Source organism: Cnephaeus nilssonii (assembly GCF_951640355.1).
Source record: "Cnephaeus nilssonii genome assembly, chromosome: X".
In the NCBI taxonomy this organism is placed as follows: Eukaryota; Metazoa; Chordata; class Mammalia; order Chiroptera; family Vespertilionidae; genus Cnephaeus; species Cnephaeus nilssonii.
Genome location: NC_137071.1, coordinates 49,057,657 through 49,063,378, shown reverse-complemented (window position 1 = coordinate 49,063,378; position 5,722 = coordinate 49,057,657).

The following is a 5,722-nucleotide window of genomic DNA, read 5'->3' as shown; positions in this document are numbered from 1 at the left end:
GCAACCTGGAGCACGCACAGAAGAGTGAGACCAGAAGTGTGAGAGGACTTAAAAATCTTTGTATATGAGCTACTGGGGCTGTTTAATGTGGAGAATGGATCAACATGGTGATGCTGGTGGTTTAGATCCAATTTTCAAATATTGGAAGGTTCATAATATTGTTTTCTTTTGTAAGAGGGAGCCATCAGGAGCAAAGGGCAGGTGCTATGGGAAAACATATTTTGACTCAAACTAAGGAAGAACTTTATAATGGTTCAAGATGACCAAATATTATGCAATAGTTTACTCTGAAAGGACAGATTTTCCCATTACTGGAGGTATTTAAGCAGATACAAGATAACTATTTGGCAAGGAGGTTGCAGAGGGAAATCAAGCATCAGATCACCAGGGAGGGAAATTAGGCAACCATCAAAGCTGCTTTTGACTGTAATTTTGGGATTCAAGGAGGGCTGGAGGTGAAAATAGTTGTAGCCCTCAGAATAGGTACCTCTTAACCAGTTATTATCTCTGCTTTCAGTCTCTCCTCCTCCAGCCTACCTGCATCTAAGCTCCAGAAATATTTTCCTAAATACTTTACCATGAGACCTTCCAGCATCATAGAATCTCAGTAACCCTAGATAGTCATCTGGTTTGGGCCTTTATCAGATGCTTTCATTGTCTTTGCATCATTCACATGGAGTGGTTGTCCAGTCATTGCTTGAATATCTCTAGTGATGGAGGGCTGCTTACCTTTATGGGCAGTCCATTCTAATTTCAGAGAGTACAACTAATCATTAGAAAGTTCTTCCTAAACACAGCAGAATGCTTATATTGAGATGAAGAGATTAGGATTTTTTTAACTTTATTTTTATTATTCACACTATTACAGATGTCCCCATCCCTCCTCCCCCTTTGCCCACCTCCATCCAGCCCCCGCCCAACCTCCCTCTGGCCATCACCACACTATTGTCTGTATCTATGGGTTATGTTTATATCTTCCTTGGCTAAACACTTCACCTTCTTTTATCCAGTTCCTCCCCTTCCTCTCTGACAGCTGTCAGTCTGTTCCATGTATCCATGCCACTGTTTTTATTTTGTTTGTCAGTTTATTTTGTTCATTAGACTGGTGCAGCCACTGTGGAAAACAGTATAGAGTTTCCTAAAAATATTAAAAATATTAAAAATGGAACTGCTGTTTGACCCAGCGATTCCACTTTGGGAATATATCCAAAGAAATCTGAAACACCAATCAGAAAGAATATATGCACCCCTATGTTCATAGCAGCATTATTTACAATAGTCAAGATCTGAATTTTCTTCTTCTCTGTTTTGGAAAATGTTGATAATAAATTTTTAAAGGACTTCAAGAGGCTGGAACTATGAGCTGAAACTTTTATTATAATTTTTTTTCATTATAAAAAAGAAAGCAACTTCCTTATGTCAAACCAAAATCTGTTTTCCTACAACTTCCACCCATGAGATCTTGGAGCTCTTGGAGATATACACAGAATAAATTTATAGCTTCCTCTTCACCATGAACCCAGTAATGAATTTTTGACAGAGGACAAATTTCTCCTGGGATTTGCCAGTCCCTTCACTATTCTCTTCCTCTGGATATACTTTTGTTGACATCTCCTTTGAAGTGTGATGCCTGCAACTGAACAGAGGGCCTCAGGCGTGGTCTGACCAATGCAGAATACCACATGATGGTCACCTCCTTTATTCTGGACATTATATTCTTATTAATGCAGCTCAAGGTCACAAGACATTCTGTAGGAACCAAACTACACTTTTTTAAAAATATATTTTTTTTATTGATTTTAGAGAGGAAGAGAGATAGAAACATCAATGATAAGAGAGAATCATTGATTGGCTGCCTTGCCTACTGGGGATCGAGCCTGCAACCTGGACATGTGCCCTGACCAGAATCGAACCCCAGACCCTTCAGTCCACAGGCCAACACTCTATCCACTGAGCCAAACCAGCTAGGGCCAAACTACACTTTTGACTCATGGCTCATGATAAGCTTTCATTTACTTAAAAACCCTCTAAGCCACATATCTCACATCCTACACTGATACTATTACATTTTTAAGTTCAAATGAGTGACTTTATATTTGTTTCTATTAACTTTCTTGTTTTTCACAGACTAATATTTATTGGAATAAACTTCATATTTGTACATATTTGTTGAATATTTGTCTTATCTGTGAGGGTCAAGACCACATCCATCTTGCTCACTATTGTCTTTCTAGTTCTGAATACAGAATTGATAGTCAGTTCTGGTGAGTTCGTTGTAACCCAGAGGTCCTGGGGTTCTCCATCTTCCAGTAATGATTGCATTGCAATTGTTGAGCTCTTCTAGTTGATCCACCGGAATTGCAGTCTTGTGCCAGGCTGCCCTCCCCAGGTATTTCTGGGGTCCCTGAGGAAAGCTTACATGTTTCCCATATATGTTCTAAGGGTCTTCCTCTGGGCTCTTGCTCCTAAGTTCTCTGTGGGACAACTTTTACTGTCTTAGCCCTAAACCTTTTTACTGGATGACTAGGAACCTGGAAATAAGAGCAGGAAAATGTATCATAGAAAGGTTATATCCCTGTTACGTTCCATTTTGCTATAGTGAGTCCGTCATACCAGCCTCTGGACATCTCTATGAATTCTGATTCTGTCATTTTGGTTTTCTCTCCCACCTATGTGTAATATTAAAATTTGATCTAGAGACATTAAAACAGAACCTTTTTGTGTGTAGTCATTCAACTGGTTAAGAACCTGCCCACACTTATGTTTATCCCCTCGTATTTCTGCATATTGTCCCAAGAGTATCATAAGATAATGTTTTGTTGAACTCCAGATACACTGCAGGTATAGCATTCTCCTCATCTACCTATCTAGTCACCCTTTCAAAGGAAATGAGCTGAGTGGTGGATGATTTGTTTTTCCTGAATCCATACAGGGGCGGAGCAATCTTCACTTCCTTTTGCAAGTGCTCACCAACTATACTTTTACTCATTTGTGCTAGACTCTCGCCCTCAATCAATATTAAATTTATTGATCTATAATTTATGGAATTCATTTCTTCCTCTTTGTAAAACTGTGGAGCCATGTTTGCCTATCTCTTAAGTTGCAGTGTGCATCTTCTTCACTTTCTATGAGATTTTAACAGCTACCACCAGTTGTCCTGCAACCTGAGCTGCAAGTCCTCACAATCCTCTGGGCTGTTATTGATCCAGAGTATGAGATGAAATTACTCAGAGCAGCTAAAGGCTCTTTTGGAATAAACTGCCTTTAGGAGCCTCTCTTGGGTACTCACTCTGTCCTTTCTACTCTAGAAATCCTTCTCCTCACAGAAGAGAAGAAGCAAAAGAGGAGCTGAGGAGGTTTTGTTTTCTCTCTATAAAACCATTAGCAAAAGGAAAAGTCAGGGCATCCCATCACTCATCCAATAACACCCAAACTCTTCTGCTGTTATAAAGACTTCCACAACCTGCCTTTCCAATCTGATGTCCAACTATTTAACTTGAACCCTTTACTTTAGTCAGGTCAGTTCCTCACTGCAACTTAAGCATGCCTAGACCTTCTGATATGGTTGTTCTGGCTGAGCCTTTTCTCCCAATTTGGAATGCCCTCTATGTCCCCCTAAAGTCCCCCCCCCCCAGCTTGTCTTGCAATTTCTCTAGCCCCTTTAACCTTGACCATACAATTGAAGCCACATGCTAAATTATGCATTTCACTCATTTTTATCATAGTTTAGTTTTGTCGTCTTGATAGTATGCACCTCAAAGCAGGTATCTTCTATCCCTCATAGTATGTGAACTAGCACAGGGCCAGGCCTATAGTCTTGACAATCATACTTGCTTTCTATGGAGATTTTTACAGTGACCAACATCTGGCTTTTAACACACACCACAAATTTAGACCTCAAGATAGCTTTCTTCAGCTCCCAAAAGGACTAATACAGAAACCAGATAAATCTAGGAATGCAGGCTGGATCCATTCATTCTAGGCACTAATGATTTTTGCAATGGGAAATAAAATCCAAGTATATCTTCAGCCCCTCTCCAAACAAAGAGCTGGGATTTTTAGCTGGGCTCAAGGCTGGCTGTCAGTAATGGGGCTAAGAACCCTCAAGCTACCCCAGCATAGCACTGACTACAATTTGATTTCCTGTCTTGGAGGCCACTTCTTCCACCCAGACCTTTCAAAGGTATGAAGATCAACTGTAATGTCTCACTGATGGGTCCCAAATAGAATTGGAGCTGGGTTTGCTAATAGCACCTTGAGTTCTTAGAGGAGAGGCAATGTTTAAATCCTCCACAAATAGAGAGCCTCCTAATTTGGAGGCGCGCGCACACACACACACACACACACACACACACACACACAAACACACACCAGAGGAGAGGAGGTCTAGTTTGGTAATATCTGAGATGGAGCAATCAAAGGATTATAAACATAAAGACTCTGAATTGACCTAAAAAGGTCATGTCATCCAGCCCCCTGATTTCAGGAAGATGAACACCAGTGTTTTCCTTAGTAGTAGTCTTTCATTCAATTTGCAACTATTTTGGAGAACTTACTGAGTGCCATGATCACCTCCTATCCATATCAAAATTTTTTCCTTGTATCTAACTATCTTTTCCCCTCTATCATTGTCAGAAGAAATGGCAGCTTTGTCCTTATTTAGGAGTTAACTTTTTAAAGATGTAACACACTTATCACATAGTAGGTGCTCTACAATTATTTAATGTTTCCTCACCATGTTCCTCCTTTCTAAATTAAAAAACAACACACTAGTCCTTTGGCACATTGTTTTTGCTCTTCTCCAGACCCTCTCCAGCTTTTCCACATATGCTGAAAATGTGTTGACCAAGGGTAGACACAGTAATGCTTTAAAAGGCATAACCAATGCTAGGCAGAGCAAAAAAAAAAAAGTTGAGGACCATGGGAAAGGTCATATATTTCTGGACTGCACTCCATGTCTGTTTCTAATACTGACTGTGACATTGGACTTTTCTGGGCCCATTTTCCCAATTGTAAAATAAGTTTGTTGAACCAGATGACTCTGAGGTTACTTCTAATTCTAAAACTCAGAGCCTGATTACCTCCCAGCCACTTCATGCAATATTTGTGTTATTATATGCTAGTGTTCATGTTAGTTTGGGAAAGAAGAGAGGAAGGAAAAAAGGGAGTAGAAACAAATTCTACACTATGAACTCATTCAGCTGTGACCCACACTGACACTCTGCCCCCAGTTCTTTTTTTCTTTTTTAACTATACTGTGTCAAGTCAATCATTGCCTGTCTCTCTTTTGGTCCTTATACTACCTTGTGTTCATCCCCTCTTAACATCATCCTGCTGTGTTGGTTCATCTCCCTCATTTTGTCAGGGTCACTTAGAAGAATTATATTCTTGGTTTCTGAGGTATCAGGAACCCCACCCAACTGTCACACTTGATGAGCTGGTTCAGCCCTTCAAGTCATTGAGAATAATATGAATTACTATAATGCTAACCCTGTAGAACCTCATTGGATTTGTCCCCCAAGGTTGATAGGGAGCCACTGATTATAATCCTGGAGAGAAACTGCTCCCAGTGCCCCAATAAACTTCTCCAATTCCAATTAACAGAATATGACACAAGCATCTCAGGGGAGGAGAGGGCCCTTGCTCTGTCAGACCCAAGGCAAGAGAGTCTACAGACCTGATGCCTCACTGGATTCAGATAAGTGTAAGAATTCAGCATGTT